This window comes from Gorilla gorilla, chromosome 8 (genome assembly GCF_029281585.2).
Source record: "Gorilla gorilla gorilla isolate KB3781 chromosome 8, NHGRI_mGorGor1-v2.1_pri, whole genome shotgun sequence".
Lineage (NCBI taxonomy): Eukaryota > Metazoa > Chordata > Mammalia > Primates > Hominidae > Gorilla > Gorilla gorilla.
This window is the reverse complement of record NC_073232.2, coordinates 35422341-35446811: the sequence shown is the minus strand read 5'-3', so window position 1 is coordinate 35446811 and position 24471 is coordinate 35422341. Positions and strand designations below refer to the sequence as shown.

The window sequence follows — 24471 nt, the reverse complement described above, 5'->3', positions numbered from 1 at the left end:
AAATAGGAACACTTTTACACTGTTGCTGGGACTGTAAACTAGTTCAACCATTGTTGAAGATAGTGTGGCGATTCCTCAGGGATCTAGAACTAGAAATATCATTTGACCCAGCCATCCCATTACTGGGTATATACCCAAAGGACTATAAATCATGCTGCTATAAAGACACATGCACACGTATGTTTATTGCGGCACTATTCACGATAGCAAAGACTTGGAACCAACCCAAATGTCCAACAATGATAGACTGGATTAAGAAAATGTGGCACATATACACCATGGAATACTATGCAGCCATAAAACATGATGAGTTCATGTCCTTTGTAGGGACATGGATGAAATTGGAAATCATCATTCTCAGTAAACTATTGCAAGGACAAAAAACCAAACACCGCATGTTCTCACTCATAGGTGGGAATTGAACAATGAGAACATATGGACACAGGAAGGGGAACATCACACTCTGGGGACTGTTGTGGGGTGGGGGGAGGGGAGAGGGATAGCATTAGGAGATATACCTTATGCTAAATGACAAGTTAATGGGTGCAGCACACCAGCATGGCACATGTATACATATGTAACTAACCTGCACATTGTGCACATGTACCCTAAAACTTAAAGTATAATAATAATAAAATAAAAAAAAAATAACCACAGTAAAGAAAATATACACTTTTACACAATTTAATTAAAGTCAAATTCGGAGGAAATTTTGGAGAAAAAAGTAATGAAAGCAGACAATAATTAAAACAGAACAGTAAATAAGAATAAAGTAGATAATAATAGAATTAGTGAAAGTATATTCAAAAATATCAGAGAATTTGGTGCTTTAAAATCCTACCAGAATCTAAAACATGAGGTGAAATATGGCCTTAATTTTTTGATGATAGCATATTATAGTCTTTGTTTGGTACCTATTTTATCATTAATAACTTATTACTACTGCCTTACAATGGTCCAGTGATGCTCTGATATAAAAGGCAAATAATGTATTAAGATACAACTTAGGTTTGTTATGATGTAGACACTGAGAGAAAAAAGTGATACTGGAAAATGAGCTTTGTTAATTTTTTGGTCAGGTGTTCATGGATCTTTCCAGGAAAACTTTCAGTAATTCCTCTCTCCCTCCCTCCATCCCTCCCTCCCTCCCTCCCTCCCTTCCTTCCTTCCTTCCTTCCTTTCGACAGTCTTGCTTGGTCACCCAGGCTGGAGTGCAACGGCAAGATCTTGGCTCACTGCAACCTCCGCCTCCTAGGTTCAAGCGACTTTCCCACCTCAGCCTTCCAAGTAGGTGGGACTAAGGGTGCATGCCACCACGCTCAGCTAATTTTTATATTTTCAGTAGAGACGCGGTTTCACCGTGTTGGTCCAGCTAGTCTCAAACTCCTGATCTCAAGTGATCCGCCGACCTTGGCCTCCCAAAGTGCGGGGATTACAGGCATGAGACACCACGTCCAGACAGTTTCAGTAATACTTTCAAGAAATCATTCATTAAGTCCTTGCACTTTCGGCTCCATACAACTTCTTTGCTGTCCAAGGGCTTGACAAAGGTATTAGTCAGGCCATAAAAATATCCAGATTTCGTAAATACCAATAAAGACCCAGCTTTAAGTGTTTTCTGAAGGAATGGTGGCAACAAGTTTACCCTTTCAGAGCAAATAATTTAGTCATTGTAGCTATGATCCAGATTATCTTTAGGATAAATCTTCCCTGATCTTTGTTTGGTATTATACTTATTCCTGTTATCTAATCTCTATAGATATTGCTTCAGAGGGAAGCAGAAAACTCATACTTATCTGTGTCTTCCTCTCTCTCCTCATTTTTAAGCCCTGCAATTATACTTTGCATTGCATACAGAGCATTTCCACCAGGCAGCCCTACCAGTGGTTTAAATGCAACATGGCCCCCTTCCAGCCTCCTCTTCAGCCTGTTCCCAGATCCCCTGGCTTGCCAGTATAGGTTTTGGTATAGGGAGATCAAAGCCAGATGTTATCTTGGGAACTGGGGACAAAGTCAGCACAGAGAAGCCCTGGATGAAAATCAGATACTGAGTTAGGAGTTGAACAGTGCAGTGAAGTGAGGCTGCGACTGGATGTCTGGGCAAAGGATACCAAAATCAAAGGTGAGGCCAGGCACAGTGGCTGATACCTGTAATCCTGGCACTTTGGAAGGCGGAGGCAGGAGGATTGCTTGAGGCCAAGAGTTCAAGACCAGCCTGGCAGCAGAGTTAGACCCTGTCTCTTAAAAAAGAAAAATTCAAATGCGATAGTTACCAGAAATTGGGGAACTGAAAAAGAAGCGTACATTAGAATTCGAAAAAGCAGACCAGAGAAAGGGAAGACAAGGCTCGGAGAAGAAACACAGGTGGGCTGACTCGAAGGCTATGAACATCTGCAATGACCAAGCACAGCCTAGCTCCTCTGCTGTGAGTGTCTAAAAGGAGCCACTTGGACACAAGGACTCCTCTTTTCAGATAGTATCCCTCCCTCTCTTGCCAAAGAAACAAACACCCAAAAAACCAGCCTACATTTATCTTGACCTATAGCCCGATGACCTTCACTAAGCCAATCTTCTCAGAAGCATCACCTATTCTGGAAGTCCCAAATATGATCAGTTTGTCTGGTCAGTTTAGCCTTTCTAATGCCCTTGAACTTGTCCCACACTTTCCCCAGCTACCATCCTAGTACAGGTCTTCCACATCTTATCAGGATTCTGCCCCCAGCTTACTTTTCATCTTCCTATCTCCAATCTCTCCTTTTCTTTTGTAATTGTTTTTCATATGCCTACACAGGCTCAAACAGTCTCTCCTTTTTTTTTTTTTTTAGACAGGGTCTTGCTCTGTCACCCAGGCTGGAGTGCGGTGGCATGATCACGGCTCATCGCAGTCTCAACCTCCTGGACACAAGCCATCCTCCCACCTCAGCCTCCTGAGTAGCTGGGACTACAGATGCTCGCCACAATCTCTCCTTCTTAAATCAGCTTCTATAATGCCACCAGAGTTTTCTTCTTAAAACCCAGTTCTGTCATATTCTTTCAAGTAGCAAAACTTTTCAGTGGCTCTCTACTGTCCATAGGATTTAATATAAACTCCATAAGGTGGCTTTTAAATTTTTCCATAGTCCAACCCGCATCAACCCCTCCAACCTCATCTTTCAGACATCCATCCTGTTCTCTTCTAAAACCTACTCCGCTGCTATCACTGCTATTTTCCCTATAATTCCTAGGCATACCAAAGGCTTTCACTTAATGTACTGAACCCAGAGTGCAAACTGCACCTAATGCATCCATTTTCCCGTGGATAGAGCAGCTCCTTGCATGCAGGTGAGATGAAACAATCCACCTATTTAAAGTGTATAATTCAATGGTTTTGGCATATTCACAGGGTTGTGCAACCATCACCACAATCTAATTTTAGAACATTTTCTTCTCCTATAAAAGAAACCCCGTATCCATTCACTCCTCCTCTCCCCATCCCTAAGCAATCATTATTCTACTTTCTCTCTCTATAAAGCTGCCTATTCTGGACATTTCCTATCAATGGGATGATACATTAATGTGGTCTTTTGTGTCTGGCTTCTTTCACTTAACATAATGTGTTCAAAGTTCAATCCAAAATGTAATATGTGCTGACACTTCATTTCTTTTTATTAGTTGATGGACATTTGGGTTGTTTCCATTTTTTCAGCTAATACAAATTATGCCGGTATGAACACTTGCCTGCACATTTTTGTGTGGATGTATGTTTCGATTTCTCTTGGCACTCCTAAGAGTGCAACTGCGGGGGCATACGGTAACTCTGTAAGTATTTAACTTTTGAAGAATTGACACATTGTTTTCCAAAGCTGTGGCCTATTTTACATTCCACCAGCAGTATATGAAGCTTCCAGTTTCTCCACATCCTCATCAATACCTGTTATTGCCTCTCTTTTTTATTACAACCATGCTAAGGGGCGTGAAGTGGTATCTCATTGTGGTTTTGACTGGCATTTCCTTTATGACTAATGATGTTGAGCATCTATTCCTGGGCTTTTTGGTCATGTCTATATCTTCTTTGGAGAAATGTCGGCTCAGATTTTTTTCCCAGTTATAAATAGATTATATGTCTTTTTTTATTATTATATTGTAAGAGTTCTTTAAATATTCTGGATACCAGCTCTTGTCAGGTATATGATTTCAAATGCTTTTTTCCCATTTCGTGTATTGTCTTTATACTTTCTTGATGGCCTTGTTTGTAGCACAAAAGTTTTAAGTTTGAATGTAGTCCAATTTATTTTGCATTTGGTATTCTAACTAAGAAAACATTGCTTCACCCAAGTTCACGAAGATCTACTCATATATTTTCTTCTAAGGGTTTTATAATTTTAATAATTTTAGCTGTTACACTCAGGTCTATGATCCATTTTGAGTTAGGTTTTTGTGTATGATGTGAGTTATTATTTTTTAATAGATGCTATCCAGAGCAGATGGCTTTTGTTTTTAATACGTAAAGGGAGGGGAAAAAAGCTCTTTCTCTTTCTGTGGTTTGATAACGAACAGTCTCTGCCATCTCTGCCATTTGATAAACAATATTTACTGAGTCATTTGTGCAAACGTTTGTATGCCTCCATGATAAAATAAAAAGAAATTATAGTAAGTATGATAGTACTACAACCCAAGACCAATCCAAATGAATTTAAAGCCATTTTATGATTGCTCCTTCAAAGAACTAGACTCCAGTAAACCCAGTTTGGATTGAGTCCATCCATAGAAAGATTATTGATTAATCTGGCATGGAATCTTTGCCTTAAAAATCCACAAACCAAAAAAAAAGAAATCCCCCAAAACTCTAAACAGCTGAATCAGCAGACATAGTGTAAAATTCAACTTCGGGAAGTGTATGTATTTTATATGTGTTTCACATAACAGTAACCACATAACAGTAACAGTAACTTTACTAAGTTAACGTGAGCATCCCCAAAGACGTTTTTCTTCTTATTATTATTATTCTTTTTTTTTTGTTGTTCTGTCACCCAGGCTGGAGTGCAGTGATGCAATCTCAACTCACTGCTACCTCTGCCTCCTGGGTTCAAGCAATTCTCCTGCCTCAGCCTCCCAAGTAGCTGGGATTACAAGCGCCCGCACCACACCTGGCTAATTTTTTTGTATTTTAGTAGAGACAGGGCTTCACCATGTTGGCCAGGCTGGTCTCAAACTCCTGACCCTGTGATCCGCCCGCCTCAGCCTCCCAAAGTGCTGGGATTACAGGCGTGAGCCACTGCGCCCACGCCTGACTTTTTCCTTCTTAATGATACACTCACAGTACTTAACTCCATGGCCCATATTTATATTTAAATCAGCCGAGCAATATCATATACTGTTTTTCCTGGCATCCCTCTCATTTGCCTCTTGGCAAAAAATCGGAACTACCCAACTCCATTCAGCATCCTGTCTCATCCATTTCCTGAACAGCCAGAATAAAGTCCTGCAGCAGAGACAGCCTCTGAGCAGAGACAGCCATCAAAAATGAAATTGTTCCTTCGTTGCTTCATCATGTGTTGTCAAACTGTGGAGAGCCATTCAAAGCCCTCCCAATTTCTCCACATCCTCATCAATACCTGTTATTGTCTCTCTTTTGGATTATAGCCATGCTAACGGATGTGAGGTGGTATCTCACTCTGTTTTTAATTTTTAATTTTGGTGGGTACACAGGTGTATATATGTACAGGATACAGGCGTGCAATGCATAATTGCATCATGGAGAATGAGGTATCCGTCCCCTCCAGCATTTAACCTTTGTATTACAAACAATCCAATTATATTCTTTGAGTTATTTTTAAATGTACAATTAAATTATTATTGACTATAGTCATGCTGTTGTGCTAGCAAATACTAGGTCTTATTCATTCTTTCTGGTTTTTTTGGACCCATTAACTACCCCACATCTCCTCCACCCCAACTACCATTCCCAGCCTCTGGTAACCATCCTTCTACTCTCTATCTCCATGAGTTCAATTGTTTTTATTTTTATTTTTTATTTATTTATTTTTTTTGAGACAGAGTCTCACTCTGTCGTCCAGGCTGGAGTGCAGTGGCACGATCTCAGCTCCTTGTCCCATCAGATTCCTGAGCAGCCAGAATAAAGTCCTGCAATCCTGCAACCTCTGCCTCCTGGGTTCAAGCAATTCTCCTGCGTCAGCCTCCCAAGTAGCTGGGACTGCAGGCATCCACCACCACGCCCGGCTAATTTTCATATTTTTAGTAGAGATGGGCTTTTGCCATGTTGGCCAGGCTGGTCTTGAATTCCTGACCTCAAGTGATTCACCTGCCTCAGCCTCCCAAAGTGCTGGTATTACAGGCATGAGCCACTGCACTGGGCCTGTTTCTATTTTTAGATCCCATAAATAAGTGAGAACATGCCATGTTTGTCATTCTGTGCCTGGATTTTTTTACTTATAATGACCTCCAGTTCCATCCATATGGCAAATGACAAGATAACATTCTTTTTCATGGCTGAATAGTACTCCATTGTGGATAGGTACCATATTTTCTTTACCCATTCACCTGTTGATGGAATTTGGGTTGTTTCCAAATCTTGTGAACAGTGCTGCAACAAACACAGAAGTGCAGATATCTTTTTGATATACTGATTTCCTTCCTTTTGGGTATACACCCAGCAGTGGGATTGCTAGATCATATGGTAGATCTATTTGTAGTTTTTCAAGGAAATCTCAAATTGTTCTCCATAGTGGTTGTACTCATTGTGGTATTGATTGGTATTTCCTTTATGACTAGTGATGTTGAGCATTTTTTTCCTGTGCTTATGGGCCAGTATCTGCCAGGGGCAACTGTCCCTTGAGGCCTTTTTCAGGAGGGCTAGAGTCTGTGCTATAGCCCAGAGGAACACTAGTGGTCTCCATGGCCAGGTCAGTAGGATATCTGAGAATTCTAGGTCCAGAGGGGACAAACACCGAACCTGGCATGTCCACGTCATCAGAAAAAGGAAAGCAGGAGCTGAAGGAGTGGATGGAGGAGGAAGGCCAGCGCTTCTAGTCGAGGAGCAGGGACCTGGCAGGAAAGCCCTGTCCCACCCTCACTGTCACTGTGTATGCAGGCTGTCCTCATGTCTCAGAGCAAATATCTCATAGGATGGGCTCATCCACAGTCCATGCCCAGCGCACCACTCCAATTTCATCTCCATCTTCTTCTCATTAAACCTTGCCTTACAGTGAAAGGAGTTTTTCTCCTCCTCTAAACACACCATTGCCATTACCTCTGTGCCATTTCTCCACTCAGATAAGTCCTACCCACTACACAAAGCCAACTCAAGACCTACAGCTCCATTCTGGCAGCATCAGAATCATGACTTTGACAGTTCATGACCGGCTTTATGACTTGTTTATCTCTTTATAGACATTTTTTAATCTCTTCAGCCACATTACAGGAGCAATATTTATACCACAACTCTCTTAGTACTGGCACAGCACCACCACTGGCACTTAAAATGAAATATATGCTAGCTTGTATTAATGCATAATAAGAATAATGTAAAATATTTAAATGAAGATAGTATATCTTAATTAAAAAGAATAGTAGGAGTTATACTCAGAAACAGAAAATCAAATACTGCATGTTCTCACTTATAAGTGGAAGCTAAACAATGAGTATACATGGCTATACAGAGTGGAAAAATAGACATTGGAGGCTACAAAATATGGAGGGTTGAAAAATTACCAATTGGGTACAATGTTCACTATTTAGGTGACCTGTTCACTAAAAGTCCAGACTGCACCAGGATGAAATATATGCATGTAAGAAATCTACACTTGTACCTCCTAAATATATAAAAATTAAAAAAAGAATAGTAGGAGCTATAAATATGGAGCAACTACTACAGGTCAGACACCTACAGTATCTCATTTAATTCTCAAAACAATTCTATGAGATAGTGACATGATTCTAATTTCATAGGTTACAAAAATCAGGCCTAGAGAAATTAGATAGTTAAATAACTACATTGTCTTATGAAAACATGAATTGTGATTATTAAGAGGTGGAAATTGGTGGCTTCCTTGGTAATATGTTTGTGATGGTGTCTCCATGTCCACATCTAATATAATGTGCATGCCCGTCTTTCACATCACACAGTGAGTTCAGGCATGGCATCCTGTATTTTCATTCAAGTGTGTGACAGGCACCATGTACTTGTAAATATACTTAGCTGCTGGATGACCTTGGGCAAGTCATTTAGCCTTTCTCTCGGCTTAGTTTCCTTGTCTGTACAATGAAAACAATTCCTACCTTAGATAATCGTGCAAGACCGGAACACCTTTTTAAAGGTTTTATTTGTTTTTAGGGAAGGAATAAACATACTTTTTTTGGTCTAAGAATATGTTTGATATAATCAACAAAATCTTAAAAATTGCTGTTTATTTTAAAAATGTCTGTCATTGAAATGGATCGTTGGTAAATTTGATGTCTCATAAGTCTTCATCTATGCCACCATATACAGCACAAAGGGCTTTTATTTATTTGTACATTTACATGTTCTAACCATCCTTAAAACCAGATAAATGCCTTGTTTTGAAAGGAAGTGTTGATAATTGATATCTAATATCCTGACTTCATTCAAAGGTTTTAAGCCAAGTGATTGTTATTTATACTCTTATATAGGAAGTCTCCATGTCTACTGATTTTGAGGATTGACTGAAGATTGCCTTCATTCCTGGACAATCCTGTCTTCATGCATATAATCTTAAAACATTGGAACTAGGAAAGTAAGCTCAGTTTAACTTAATCCAAGCATTTCACTTTATAATTGAGAAAACTTACAGGCAGGGAAGATAAATGACTTTCTTACAGTGTTTATTAGTTATTTATTCCACATCTCCTGAAAAAGGGTTTAAGGTAATTTACAGATACAAGATAAGAGAAGAAAAATAGAATAGGATCTCAATAGTGGCTGAATTTGGCCACAGATGTGATTCTGGACATCCAAATGGCAAAAGCAGAATGCATCCTTTACAAAATCCAAGGTGCCTCTGAGTTACCTCAGATCTTAAGTAAAGCACAGAGTTCCTCCTGAAGACTGAGAGAAATGCTTCAATCCACTATTAATACATTCTTAACTAGGAAGCAATGCTAGGCTGGGCGCAGTGGCTCAGGCCTGTAATCTCAGTACTTCGGGAAGCTGAGGCGAGAGGATTACCTGAGCCCAGGAATTTGAGACCAGCCTGGGCAACATAGTGAGAACCCATCTCTATCAAAAACTAAAGTAAAACAAAGGCAACTCTAATGTGACTCCCAACCTGGTTTCTTTCCTTCATGCCTTCCATGTCACCTTAATTTCATATGATAAAGATTTAAATAATCTTTATTTTATTTTAAATAAATAAAACACCGCTTTCATTTCTTATAATTGCTCTTTCCTTAGAATAAATTACTGTCTCTCAACGTCCTGTGTATTTTGCCAATCTATAATAGTTAACACTTTTCACACACCTGCATCTCATTGCTTGAAACAGAATCTGAGTTCTAGGCCGGGCACGGTGGCTCACGCCTATAATCCCAACACTTTGGGAGGACGAGGCAGGTGGATCTCCTGAGGTCAGGAGTTCGAGACCAACCTGACCAATATAGTGATACCTTGTCTCTACTAAAAACACAAAAATTAACCAGCTGTGGTGGCGCATGCCTGTAGTCCCAGCTACTTGGGAGGCTGAGGCATGAGAATCGCTTGAACCCAGGAGGCAGAGGTTGCAGTGAGCTTAGATTGAGCCATTGTACTCCAGCTTGGGAGACAAAGTGAGACTCAGTACTCAGTGTCAAAAAAAAAAAAAAAAAAAAAAAAAAGAATCTGAGTTCCAGGAGGGCAGGGGTCAGGGGTCAGGGAACAACTTTACATTTACTAGTTTTCCACAGCCATGGTGGAGTGTTCCACAAAGAGTAATTGTCCAAAACTGCTTAACAAAGAGAAGGAGAAGAATAAAGAAAAGAATAAAAATATTAGTGTATACTCTTATCATCTACCTATGGACTATTTGACTAAAACACAGTGGCTGTGAAATTGTGTTTAATCTACAATGTTTCATGCCCTTAGAGGCATGTGGATAACAAAGGCTTATTTCAAATGTCAAAATACAAGGAGATAATACTTGAGTTGTTTTCAAGGGTAACTTCTAGGGGGGATTTAATTTTGTTTTGCTCTAAATGTTTGAAATAAGATATTTGATTTTTGAGTGCATGCTACATGCCAGGCATTATTCTAAGTGCTTTGCATGTACAGACTCATTTAATGGCTGAGTATTTATAAGCCTTCCAATAAATATAATGCCAATTCCAATGCCCGTGTTTGATCCACTGCAAAACTGCCCAGCGTTTAACACAACCCCCTTTGCCCTCTTATACCCTTCTCTGAGATGCTGTAAACCATTCTCCATAATTTTACTTTCCATACTACCGTTTCTGACAGGATGTTGCTGATACTCAAGCACTTTTTTTTTTTTAAGACAGGGTCTTGCTCTGTCACCCAGGTTGGAGTATAGTGGCATGATCATGGCTCACTGCAGCTCGACTTCCTGGGCTCAATTAATCCTCCTGCTTCAGCCTCCCAAGTAGCTGAGACCACAGGAGAATGCCACCATGTCTGGCTTTTTCATTTTTTTGTAGAGACAGGGTCTCATTGTATTGCCCAAGCTGGTCTCCAACTCAAGGGATCAAGGGATCCTCCTGCCTCAGCCTCCCAAAGAGTTGCGTTTACAGGCATAAACCACAGTGCCTGGACTTCAAGCACCTTTGAGTGGGTTCTGATGAGAAAATTTGACAACTATATTGGAGAATATGGAATCACATTGGCCGTAATGATTTGATACCTGGAACACTTTTAGTCAATCAAGATGATATCCCCTTGAAACAAATGCCAATATTTCTATTCGACTGGAATTTAGAAAGAAACTAAAGGCTCACACAGACACACACACGAAACAAAACAACAGTTCCTGCTTCATAGGGATGAGGTAGTTAGTGCTTGTAATGTACTCATTATAATGCCTGGTGCATAGGAAGTGCTTAATATCAGCTACTATTTCTATCATCCTCATCATCATCATCATTTTTATTATTGTGTTTTCCCTCTAAAACCAGCAGTGGAAAAAAAAAAGTGTCAGTCATTTATTCTGTCTCTCTTTCACACACACACAGATATACACACACACAAACATAAACACACACCCAAGTCCACAAGGGGATGGTTACTTCTGTCTGTTGCATCTTCATGCACCTGGAGACTGAGTTAAACTGCCATTTTTCTTTGTAGGTCAGGCACTCTTTTAAAAGACTAAGCCACTGGAAGGACATCTGTAAGTATAGTTTCTAGAACAGGGATCCGTAACCATTCTTAACAAGGAAAGATCTGCACTGGAATCTCCTTGAGTCTTTTTTGAGTCATATCCTACGCATCTCCAACCCATTTTCCAAATCTTAGCACTACCGCCCTCCCCTGAAAGACAGGCGTATTTTTGGAGCTGAGAACCGCCACAAAGAGAGTGGCTGTCGATGAGAGTGTTAGGCTTGTGAACTAGCAGGTGGAAGCAAAAAAAAGAAAACAGAAGAGTTGACCACCATGGTTGCCTAGGGCAACAGATCACATTTTGCCGGATGTGGGTTTAGGGCATCCTGCTTCGCCATTTGTTTCCAGTTCTTTTTCAGTCCTTCTTACTTTTAGGCAGAATCCACAATATATAAGGTGGTGGGGAGTTGGGGGAGAAAGAGGATAAAAAGGAAAGCAAGCAAATGACTATTTGAGGTTGTTTTGTTACTAGAGGGCAAATAATGCATTCTGGGTGTAGGTTTAAAGATGAATTAAAATCAGATTGTAGGGACAGGCCCCAAAGTAATTGCAAATGCTGTTTACTTGCTTTACCCTAAAAAATTCTGAATACTTTAGAACTCACCTAATATCCTCCTTTCAGTTGCATAGTCAACACATAGTATAGGATGCAATATTTGTGAATTTATCTCAATCTGCACTGCCCAATTCAGCCACTAGCCACATGAGGCCATTTAGCACTTTAACTGTGGCTAGTCTAAAATGAGATGTGCAGTAAGTGTGAAAACACACTGGATTTGCAAGACTTAGTATTAAAAAATGGAACAAAATAGCTCATTAATAATTTTCCTATTACTGGCAGGATGCCTATAATCCCAGTGCTTTGGGAGGCTGAAGTGGGAAGATCACTTGAGGCCAGAAATTTGAGACCAGCCTGGGCAACATGGTGAGACCCTCATCTCTACAAAAATTAAAAAAAAATGAAATAATCTTACTGTTACTTAAATGTAACATAATTTCAATTATATCAAAATTAAGTAATATATTATTTTTAAAATTTTTAGTAAAAATTTATGTCACTTGATTTTTACTGTTAAATATAATTTCAAACATTAAATTTAATGTAACTTCAAACAATTCACATTTTAATAGTTTATTTTATTAAATGAAATATCCAAAAATAATCATTTGATCCAGAGTGCTATTATCATTTTTGGATATATCATTTAATAAAATAAGTGATTAAAATTAACATCACAGTTGGGCACAGTGGCTTACACCTATAATTCCGGCACTTTGGGAGGCCGAGGTGGAAGGATTGCTTGAGCCCAAGAGTTCAAGACCAGCCAGGGCAACATAGTGCCTCGTTTCTCAAAAAAATCAAAAAATGAGATGGGAGTGGCTGTGATCATGCCACTGCACTCTTGCTTGGGTGACAGAGTGAGGCCCTCCCTCAAAAAAAAGAAAAGTCATGGTTCTTTTTACTGTTTCTAATGTGGCACCAAGGAAATTTAAAGTTTAACATGTAATTTGCATTGTAGTTCTACTGGACAGCTCTGCTCCAGAGTGCTACAGTTCTGTTATTGCAAGCGCCTCAGTATTTGACTCAAATATGTTAGGTTGCAGGGACCACATCACGTTAATGTAATCTGAATATTACTCATTCTATGTTACATTAGATTCTCCCCATTTCCTTTCCCACTGCATTTTATGCTTCAGCACTGCTAAAGTGTTTTACACATCTGGTGCCTGGCGTATCTTTCTTCCATTTGGCCACAAGGTATAGAAAGGCATTTCTTTCTTTTTTTTTTTTTTTTTGAGACGGAGTCTCACTCTGTCACCCAGGCTGGAGTGCAGTGGCACGATCTCGGCTCACTGCAAGCTCCACTTCCTGGGTTCATGCCACTCTCCTGCCTCAGCCTCCCAAGTAGCTGGGACTACAGGCACCCACCACCATGCCTGGCTAATTTTTTTGTACTTTTTAGTAGAGATAGGGTTTCACTGCATTAGCCAGGATGGTCTCGATCTCCTGACCTCGTGATCTGCCCTCCTCAGCCTCCCAAAGTGCTGGGATTACAGGCGTGAGCCACCGCACCCCTCCTAGAAAGGCATTTCTATACCTTTCTCCTTCAAAGCACCTCTTGATCATCCCCCCATAATATTTGTCCTATAATCACTATCTGCATCATATTATTTCTGTATCAAACATTGCACGTTCTGCACTGTAATGTATTTTTTTTACATGCCTGTCTTTCCCACTAGACTGGAAGCTTCTTGAGGGTAGGGACCATATCTATCTATTTCTATCTATCTCTCTATCTATCTATCTATCTATCTACAGGTTTTGCTCTGTCACCCAAGCTGGAGTGCAGTGGCGTGATCATAGTTCACTGCAGCCTCAAGCAGTCCTCCTATCTCAGCCTCCCACGTAGCTGGGACTATAGGTGTGACCCACCATGCTGGGCAGGGGACCGTATCTTATCCTATTTTAGCTACACGTGCCCCCTACACTGGCATGGGGTTGGCCATCAATAGAAGTCTGGTGAAACTGGAAAAAAAGTTCCAATTATATTACATTGAGCAGAGTCTGATTCAGCTGAAGTGTGTGTTTCAGTACTGTAGCCCAATCTGTAAACCCAGCCTTGAGGAACAGTGAGTACTGTTCATTTTAGCTTGGGCATTCTGCAGTGGTCTCACGGCCGGCCATCTTTTCACCACACTGCATAGCACTTACCGACATTCATGGCCCAAGCAGCTTCATTTCTGTGTGTTGCTTACAACAAGGGAAATATAATGCCACAGAATGAGTAAACACATGAAGAAATAGTCTTGGTTTGCTAAGCCATACCGTTTATGAAATTTAATCAGAAGGAAGCCATTATCTTAAAAGGAAAACAATACTGTATCCAAAACCTAATGAGTTCATTGCCCTAACTGTCACTTGTGAATGTTATGTGATCAGCAGAGATGCATGAATTTGTTAATGCTATAAAAACAGTGGCCGTAGGTAAATTTACTTAATCAGTAAACTAATTGTGATAATACACTATAATATGATGTGAAATCACCTGAAAAAGATTTTGTGGGATTCCCCGCTTCTGCCCCCACATAACTAATTTGTTCTTTTCTTTTTGAGGTGAAATCCTACAAACACACTTGAAAGACTGAACTTCTGCCCCATGGAAAACACAGTTCTACTAGGTGGTAATGAATACCTTTCAGCAGCATTCTACTGAATATTACTATTTCGTAATTACGCTGGCTTGATAGCAGTTAATAACTAAGACAAATGAAATGTCAGTTATCTTGATCACTGTTAGTAATTACTTCTTAACCACTTTCAGCTCTCCAAATATCTTAACAGTGTTGTCCAGCATTCTTCAACAGCTTCTAGAGAATTTTTAGCCCTGCTGTAACACTTGAATCCATTTGAAATCCAGTTGTGTAAGGGGCAAACATTCCTATCTTCCAAATCTGGTTTGGATTTTGAAATTCTAAACATTTTAAACCTCCGGGCACAAAAAACTTCTTTGTGGGAAAGGTCTCTGTCCTCCCTTCCGCAGAATCTTGTTTTTAAACTGCACAGTCTTGGAAGACTTGTATTGCATAAAGTCTACATCACGGGTTAAGAATTTGCGTGGCCAGGCATAGTGGGCTTTGCCTGTAATCCCAGCCCAGCCCTTTAGGAGGCCGAAGCGGGAGGATCACTTGAGCCCAGGAGTTTGAGACCAGCCTGGCAACACAGCAAGACCCTATCTCTATTAAGAACAATTAAAAAAAGAATTTATGGATGGGGCTTTTAAGTATTCATTTCTTGCTTTCCACTTCTCAAAAATAATTTCCATTGTTTTGATTATTATGGAGGTAGAAAATTGCTGATTAGCTAACTATATTCTTATTTTAGCTACCTAATAAAGATTTTGGATCAACTCCTTCTCGAAGTTATGAAAGTTTAATTAAAGGTTTTAGGATTGCAAAGGCTTTGTTTTATGTCCCCTTTTCTTTCTTTCTTTCTTTCTTTCTTTCTTTCTTTCTTTCTTTCTTTCTTTCTTTTTCTTTCTTTCTTTCTTTTCCTCTTTTTTTTTTTTGACAGAATCTCACTCTGTCACCAGGCTGGAGTGCAGTGGCATGATCTTGGCTCACTGAAATCTCCACCTCCTGGGTTCAAGCGATTCTCCTGCCTCAGCCTCCCGAATAGCTGGGACTACAGGCGTGCACCACCATGCCCAGCTAGTTTTTGTATTTTTAGCAGAGACAGGGTTTCACCCTGTCTCTGTTGGCCAGGATGGTCTTGATCTCTTGACCTCATGATCCACCCACCTCAGCCTCCCAAAGTGTTTGGGATTACAGGCATGAGCAACCACGCAGCCTATGTCCCATTTCTTAAACTGTGTAGCCTTGGGCAAATTTCCTAAACTCCTTAACTGTCATTTCTAATTTGCAAAATAGGAGCAATAACAGTATCTTCCCAAATGGTTACCCTGCTTTTAGCCTTATATATAATAAGCACATCAGTATTCCCAAATGATACTTCATGTCTACATCCAAAATTGAACTTCTAATCATCTCCCCTCCAACTTGCCGACTTTAGTTGATGACAATTTCATCCTTCCAGTTGTTTAGGCCACAGACTTTGAAGTCATCCTTGACTCCTCTTTCTCAAACACCCCACATTCCTTCTGTCGGGAAATCTTGGCTCTCCTTCAAAATATACGCAGAATCCAATGCTTTGTCATGGGTTCCTTGCTTTCACCTCTGCTCCCCCAGGTTTATTCTCAAGCAGTCAGAGTGAGCCTTAAGTCAGATCATGTTATTCGCCTTCTCAGAATCCTGCAATGGCCCCTCCATTTTGCTCGGTGTGAAAGTCAAAGTTTTATAATGGCCTCTGGAACCCCACGTGATCTGCTATCTCCTCGCCCTTCTCATACTTCTCCAACCACATCTATTTCTCTCTCCCTTGCTCATTTACCTCTAACTACAGGGGCCTTCTTGTTGCTTCTCAAATCCACAGACATGCACCTGCCCTACAGCCTCGACTGTTCCCTGTGCTTGGAACACTGTTCCCCCAGATAGCCACTTGGTTAACTCCATTGTCTCCTGCAAACGAAAGGGCCCAGCCTGACCCCCTTATCGCATATTGCAACTTCACCTTGCTTTTCGCTTACTAATACCTATATTATTTACTTATTTATTATGCTTATTGAGTAGCATCTGTATCTGCCCACCAGAATAAACTCCACAAATGCAGAGATCTTTGTCTCTTTTGTTCACTGACATTCCTTGCATCTATAATAGTGCTTAGCAAACATTTTTAACTGAAAATGATTGAATTGTATTTAAACTGGAGATCTGGCCGGGCACAGTGGCTCATGTCTGTGATCCCAAGACTTTGAGAGCCCGAGGTGGAAGGATCACTTGAGCCCAGGAGGTCGAGACAAGCCTGGGCAACAAAATGAGACCCTGTCTCTACAAAAATTTTTTTTTAATTAGCTGGGCATGGTGACGCGCACCTGTGATCCCAGCTACACGAGAGGCTGAGGCAGGAGGATTGCTTGAGCCCAGGAGGTTGAGGCTGCAGTGAGCCTTAATCGTGCTGCTGCACTCCAGCCTGCACCCTGTCTCAAAAATGAATGAATGAATGAATAAATAAATAAATAAATAAATAAATAAATAAATAAATAAAGTGGAGATGACTTCCTAAATTACATACTCTTTTTTTCTTTTGCCTCCTTTATTTATTTTCCTCATATAAGTAACTTTTTTTTTTTTTTGAGATGGAGTTTCGCTCTTGAAACTTTTTTTTTTTTTGAGATGGAGTTGCCCAAGCTGGAGTGCAATGGCATGATCTCGGCTCACTGCAACCTCCACCTCCCGGGTTCAAGCGATTCTCCTGCCTCAGCCTCCTGAGTGGCTGGGATTACAGGCATGCACCACCATGCCAGGCTAATTTTTTTGTTTTTGTAGTAGAGACAGTGTTTCACCATGTTGGTCAGGCTGGTCTTGAACTCCTGACCTCAAGTGATCCTCCTGCCTCAGCCTCCCAAAGTGCTGGGGTTACCAGTGTGAGCCACCGCGCCCGGCCACATATTCTTTATTCCACTTAAAACTCATAGTTCTTTACTGATGATTCTTGGTCACTTTATCAATGTCTAAGATAGCACAATTTCTGTGGTACTTACTACTAACTATTTCTAATACATGTTGTTTTTATGCTATTCAATTAAAGTAAGCTGTCTTTACTGAACAGCACACGCTACTTGTGACCACCCAGAGTCGGTGGAGAACCTGACTCCAGTCTGCCATGCCAGTGTTCTTTAATCCCCAGTTTGACACCATCCTTTACAAATGTATGTACATGCTTCCTAAAAGCTTTTTAAAAATTAGCACATTCAGAATAATGATTACCTCTAGCTGGGAAATGGGGAAATGTTATCAGAAGGAGACCAGGAAATGCCTTGGTAAATATTCTACTTCTTAAGCTGGGTGATAGGTACCCAGATGTTGGCTTTATTATTATTTGTTGTGATTTACATATATACATCATCTTTCGTAGATATGAAACATTTCATAATAAAACATGAAGGAAGAAATGAATCTAGTCATGATTCACTTGCTCTAATGTCATTTTTTGTTTCTCTCCAGTTTGATGTGATGTAGCTCTCTGGATGCAAACCCTCCAGTCGGTTTGGGGAAACACAGTTGCTGTGTGATTTAGCTTTTATCCCCCATCCCAGCCCACAACCATCTCACTGATGAGTCTGTAACATGAAACTAAATCAAAAAGATCCCCAACAGAATTAGAAAAAATATTAAACTCACTGCTTGCTTGTTGATTTAATCAACCTAGCCGGCTGTCATGTGGGATTAGAATAAAATAAACACAAAAATGAAAACACACGATTGCTAACAAAACAGATTCTTTTTTCAAGGCACACGTAAAGATAATAACTTCAAAGTTGATTATATTAACTTATCTTCCCATGATAACACAATAAGTTCTTTGCTTGGTTTCCTTCTATTCCTCCTTCTCCCGTGACCCTGGTTGGGGAGACCAGGGACCCCGATATGTAGTCCCACAGCACTCAACTCTCGTTCCGCATGGAATTCTACATCTCCTCTTACATCTAGTTACATCTCCTCTTCTAGACTATAAACTCATTGTGGAAAGGCCCCAGGTTTTTTCATGGGTGCCACTATCAGATGGCCCAGTTCAAACAACAGCTCTGTTTCTTACTTCCTGCGTAAGTTTCTTACCCTCTCTGTGCTTTCATCTTGATGTGATGATTAACAAGATGACACATCTAAATTAGTTAGTACAGGGCCTGGTAGTATTTATAAGTAAACATTATAATAATTATTATTTGCTATTACTATATGATGATCAAAGAGAAAACTGAGTTGAGAGAGAAGAAAGAAAATAGCTCTTATGATTCTTAATTATTCAAGTTCATGGTCAACGCTCAGGAAATGTTTTAAAACTGAGTCACGGAATCAAGCTCCAGAATATGTGGAATAATGAGAACGTGTGATGCCTTGGAGTGGTGTTACCTCTCTGCTTGCTCATGCCTGAGGTTTGGGACCAGTGGAGCCAATGGGATCTCAGGGGCTTGTGATATTTCCATGGTACCACTCAGTGAGATTAATATATTCTGCACATTTAGCCAGCATCTTTGGAGTCCTCATTTTGGGATCACAAATTGGCTAGGAAATGATGATGCAGTGGTGGCAGGTCACATCCTCTAGTCCCCCAAAAGCTGTCCTCAGGGTCTGCCCTTCCAAGCTGCAGGTACAATCTAGTCTCTTTAACTGGGTATAGTTGTAATGGCATTCCTTCATGCGGCTAGTTCTCTCTTTTCAAGAGAAATCTAATGATTACTGTTCCAGATATCTAGCAGTTTTCTCTAAAAGTCATATTTCTCACGATAATTAAAAGTGTAATGTGTATTTTAAAATCCACATGCAACCAGTGTAGAAATCTTACACTTTAAAATCTGGCATTTATTATGTACCCGAATTTATAATAAATGCTTAAGCTTTAAGTGACTTGCCTCTTAGATGACAGCAGTGACATAAAACACACACATTCATTTTCATACTGAGAAAATACCTGTTGTGTTAATAAAAATTGTTCTGTTTTGAGGCAAGCATTCCTAAGATCACCGTAGTCTCCATAATATAAACTCATGGGGTCCTATAAAATTGTAAAGATTGTGGTCCAATAGGCTATGGAACGCAGACAATTTATTATAAGATTTGTGGACTCACTAAAATGTTTTGGGCATAAAAATAATTAAAATAAAATGGAAGAGAATTAGAAAAAATGAAAATAATAATGCTCTTTGGAAGCAAGATGGCTTAAAGAAAATTCAAAGTGACATATCAAACAGACATTTATGGCAATGAACTTTATAAGTAGCTCATTCTAATAATAATATGGAACTATTTAAAACTTTCATTGATGAGTGAAAAAAGGCAAATCAATAGTGGATAACTGGTGAACATTCTTAGGATATAAAAATACAAAAAATGTAATAAATACTATAAAACCTAGTAAGTATTGTGTTTAAGATTTAAAGTAATGCCATAAAGTAATTCATATTACAAAGTTATATTTCTTGAGAAATAGCAATTTAAAGATTTCAAAATATAATATTGACCTGTTCAAGTTTGGGCTGTTTCTTAACTCAGTTTTCAAATAAGATGGAAATTTGCCTTTTTACATATAGGCCAGATATTGACTGTGCTTTTACAGGAACTTCTCAGAAACAAAAGACCTTAAAGATATTGATATTTAACAAATGGAAGAACATTCCATGCTCATGGGTAGGAAGAATCAATATCGTGAAAATGGCCATACTGCCCAAGGTAATTTACAGATTCAATGCCATCCCCATCAAGCTACCAATGACTTTCTTCACAGAATTGGAAAAAACTACTTTAAAGTTCATATGGAACCAAAAAAGAGCCCGCATCACCAAGTCAATCCTAAGCCAAAAGAACAAAGCTGGAGGCATCACACTACCTGACTTCAAGCTATACTACAAGGCTACAGTAACCAAAACAGCATGGTACTGGTACCAAAACAGAGATATAGATCAATGGAACAGAACAGAGCCCTCAGAAATAACGCCACATACCTACAACTATCTGATCTTTGACAAACCTGAGAAAAACAAGCAATGGGGAAAGGATTCCGTATTTAATAAATGGTGCTGGGAAAACTGGCTAGCCATATGTAGAAAGCCGAAACTGGATCCCTTCCTTACACCTTATACAAAAATCAATTCAAGATGGATTAAAGATTTAAACATTAGACCTAAAACCATAAAAACCCTAGAAGAAAACCTAGGCATTACCATTCAGGACATAGGCGTGGGCAAGGACTTCATGTCCAAAACACCAAAAGCAATGGCAACAAAAGACAAAATTGACAAATGGGATCTAATTAAACTCAAGAGCTTCTGCACAGCAAAAGAAACTACCATCAGAGTGAACAGGCAACCTACAACATGGGAGAAAATTTTCGCAACCTACTCATCTGACAAAGGGCTAATATCCAGAATCTACAATGAACTCAAACAAATTTACAAGAAAAAAACAAACAACCCCATCAAAAAGTGGGCGAAGGACATGAACAGACACTTCTCAAAAGAAGACATTTATGCAGCCAAAAAACACATGAAAAAATGCTCATCATCACTGGCCATCAGAGAAATGCAAATCAAAACCACTATGAGATATCATCTCACACCAGTTAGAATGGCGATCATTAAAAAGTCAGGAAACAACAGGTGCTGGAGAGGATGTGGAGAAATAGGAACACTTTCACACTGTTGGTGGGACTGTAAACTAGTTCAACCATTGTGGAAGTCAGTGTGGCGATTCCTCAGGGATCTAGAACTAGAAATACCATTTGACCCAGCCATCCCATTACTGGGTATATACCCAAAGGACTATAAATCATGCTGCTATAAAGACACATGCACACGTATGTTTATTGCGGCATTATTCACAATAGCAAAGACTTGGAACCAACCCAAATGTCCAACAATGATAGACTGGATTAAGAAAATGTGGCACATATACACCATGGAATACTATGCAGCCATAAAAAATGATGAGCTCATGTCCTTTGTAGGGACATGGATGAAATTGGAAACCATCATTCTCAGTAAACTATCGCAAGAACAAAAAGCCAAACACTGCATATTCTCACTCATAGGTGGGAATTGAACAATGAGATCACATGGACACAGGAAGGGGAATATCACACTCTGGGGACTGTTGTGGGGTGGGGGAGTGGGGAGGGATAGCTTTGGGAGATATACCTAATGCTAGATGACGAGTTAGTGGGTGCAGTGCACCAGCATGGCACATGTATACATATGTAACTAACCTGCACAATGTGCACATGTACCCTAAAACTTAAAGTATAATAAAAATAAAAATAAAAAATAAAAAAAAGATATTGATATTTCAGAATGTAATCTGTTATCATGATTTTGATTATTTTCTCCATTTTTAAAAAATTTGTGATCAGCAATTCTAATGTTGATATAATGTTGCCAGTATTCCAGTTGGGACTAATTCAAAGAATTATAGCAACTCCTCAATTGCTATTTTGAGAACAGACATAATGTAGCCCAATCATCTCACTTTACTGACGTTATCCGAACTCCAGGGAGAAGTTATGCAAGTTAATCAATATCATCCTTATCTAGATGGGGGAGATATAAGAGCCAGAACCCAGGTCTCCCAAGTGCTGAGAAAAAACCCAAATATTAGTAATTATTAATAGTTTAAGGATTAATAGTTTAAGGACACACATTAATAGTTTAAGGATGAAGTTACATTTCTTAGATCTTTCACAACACACGTTGAGCAGACAGGAAATACCACTAGATGACTTTATAAAGTATTTCTCAGCAGATCCTTGCTAATTTCGCCAGCCAGCATCATCGTCCTGGCCCATGTGCCACCCATTATTCCAGTGAGGCCAGAGGAAAAATCGCTGCTCTAGGTTTATGAAAAAGGACAAGGTTTTCCTTTCTGAAATTTCTCTCTGGAGACCCAGATTTTAAAATGAATAGTAGCTAGTACCGGCACCTTTGTTTAAACCACGTTATGCCACCAGAAAAAAACATCTGGGGGCATAATAAACTCACGGGCCCTTTTCTTTTGTTACTTTCCTCTAGTACTCCGTCTCGTCAAGGATCACATTGAAAGTTCTTTTGAACCGCTATGCCCTGAGTGGCTCTAGGAAACACATTTCACGTTCCACAGGGGTATGAATGCTAAGAAATACCTAGCAGGAAAGTGAGAGGTACACCGGGCTAGGTCTTTGGTGGAACACCTGCGCAGAGGTTCTTGGAGACATTAGGACACCCTAGTTAGTTTCCTCCATTCTATAAAAGGCCCTCTGGATATTCATTTCAAGCCAAATTATGAAACTTGTGCCTGGTGTCCAAATCTATCTTTATGGTATTTTAAAATGAAAATGAGAATATTCGGGGGAAAAAGTTATTTTTAAAAAGAGGAAAGAGTTGTCCAAAAGTTTTAGAGGAAGGAAACACTCTAAGATGCATCAGACTGCGAGCCACACTCAAATTCTCACACGGCTGGCATTTAATCCACATCTAATCTTGGCCCCTCAAGAATCCCTCCAGGTTCCGGGAGACTGGAGCTCCCGGACCTGCTGACCTGCTGACCTGCTGGACGTGCAAGGGTTCATAGCAGTTCCCCGTTTGACCTTGCAGCAATTTCCTGGGCAGGAAATCTGTCAAATCTGTTGCAATAGCTCGGGAAAAAGCAAACCCGAACCCCAAACCCTCACACCCCCACCCTCGCGAGCCGGGTCCAGAGTGGAGATCAGCGGAGGGGACCCTGGGGACCCGCTGCGCTCGAGGGCCACGCCTGGGGGCACGCGTTCACGAGGCCAGATCCTGGAGCTGCCCCCGGCGTCGGACCCGACAGGCTTGACAAACGGGTTCCTGACAGCCCCGAGGGGCCCGTGTTGGCGCTCCCAGGGCTCCCGGGACTGGGAGCGCCACTTACCTCGACTGCTCTGCGGGGCGCTGCGGGGCGCGGGAAGGCGGCGAGGCTCCGGCCGGGAAAGCGACGCGCGGTGCAGACTGCCGCACCCGGGCTCCAGGTCGCTGCCCCGGGGAGGAAGTGCTGTCAGCCCTGCCCTTCCCACGCAGCGCGCAGACGTGTGGCGCTATCCGAGCTGCTTTGCTCCGAGGTGCAAGGAAGGCCCCTGGTTAGAGACAGTGGGACAAACATATGCGTAAAGGACTCCGAGTTAGGGGCTGCTTTCTCCAACTCATCGAGTCTGCGCCTGATTTTCTCTCCCCCATCCCACCCCTACTACACAACCACCTTGAAGGGATTTTTATTTTATTTTATTTTATTTTAATTCTGGGAAACGTTGCGCCTTCCTCTGTTATCCCTCCCCTACCTGTGCCGCGCGCGCCCTTCTCTCAGGAGCGTCTCCTGGCGAATGGAACCATTTTGCAGCCTCGACGCAAGAGGGACTAAGGGATTGGGGCCTAGTGATGGTTCCACCAAAGACTGAGAGGCCGCTTTATGTTGCAACGGTCTCCCTAAGTGTTTACTTCAGCACTTTCTGGGCTTCCTCTTTTGGGCCGGTTGTGCAAGGCTTCCCGGCCGCCTGCAGCCCGCCCTCAGGGGACGCGGTGCAGGGCTGGACTGGCAACACGCGCGTCCCGGCCGGAGTTCAGCTGTCTCTCGGGTGGGGGTGGAGGAAGGGCGCGCTGGGCGGAGGCCCTTTCTCAACCATCAGGTTGGTAACCTCACCCTCCTCCCTCCCCACGTTTAACCACGCTCAGTTGGCCGGCCAGGGTGTAGAGGAATAGCACTGTCTTCATTGCTCGTAGAAATCCAAAATGGTCTGAACCCCGTGGAAGAGAATTGAGCAATATCTATTTAACTTATGTATGGATTCGCCTTTTGACCCCGTCATCCCACTTCCAGGAGTGTGTTACGAAGATCTGCTGATGAAAATAAGTAATGCACACGGCAGAGGGCATTCATGGACTCACTATTTGCAACAGCATAGGACTGGCTGGAAATAGCACCTGTCAGTTGGGAGTGGAGTTTCCTGAGAGAAAGTCGCTGGGGAGGTCTGAAAATACAGAAGTTAAAATCAG

General features: G+C 40.9%; 1 protein-coding gene across 1 annotated transcript in view; it reads right to left on the bottom strand.

Moving 5' to 3' along the window:
- APBB1IP (amyloid beta precursor protein binding family B member 1 interacting protein) overlaps window positions 1–23914 on the bottom strand; it is a 131179-nt gene extending 107265 nt beyond the window's left edge. The window contains exons 1-2 of the mRNA XM_019035439.4: window positions 23760–23914; window positions 23357–23558 (exon numbers count right to left, since the gene is read on the bottom strand). The gene's annotated coding sequence lies outside the window, so the exon portion shown is untranslated. The remainder of the gene's footprint in view (window positions 1–23356; window positions 23559–23759) is intronic.
- Window positions 23915–24471: the final 557 nt, after the last annotated feature.